General features: G+C 45.2%; 1 protein-coding gene across 1 annotated transcript in view; it reads left to right on the forward strand.

Annotated features, from left to right (window-relative positions):
* kndc1 (kinase non-catalytic C-lobe domain containing 1) overlaps nt 1-341 on the forward strand; it is a 68,741-nt gene that overhangs the window by 66,958 nt on the left and 1,442 nt on the right. The gene's annotated exons all lie outside the window — the stretch shown is intronic.

Below are 341 nucleotides of genomic sequence, written 5' to 3' on the forward strand. Positions count from 1 at the left end.
TGTGGATTACTTGTGGATTATTGTGATGTTTTTATCAGCTGTTTGGACTCTCGTTCTGACGGCACCCATTCACTGCAGAGCATCCATTGCTGAGACACTGATGCAATGCTACATTTCTCCAAATCTGATGAAGAAACAAATTCATCCTAATCTTGGATGGCTTCCTTTTCAGGTGAACTATTCATTAAAGCCTTTACATTACTATAGTATCTATCCAACTTGTGCTCGCGCTCACGTACGCTGCAGAACAGACATCTGCGGAGCTCAGAGGTCACGGACAGTCAGATGTGGCGGTAATGACGCAGCTGGTGTGTGTGTGTGTGTGTGTGAGTGTGTGTGTG

Source organism: Sinocyclocheilus rhinocerous, unplaced genomic scaffold (assembly GCF_001515625.1).
Source record: "Sinocyclocheilus rhinocerous isolate Xijiao unplaced genomic scaffold, SAMN03320098_v1.1 scaffold1822, whole genome shotgun sequence".
NCBI lineage: Eukaryota > Metazoa > Chordata > Actinopteri > Cypriniformes > Cyprinidae > Sinocyclocheilus > Sinocyclocheilus rhinocerous.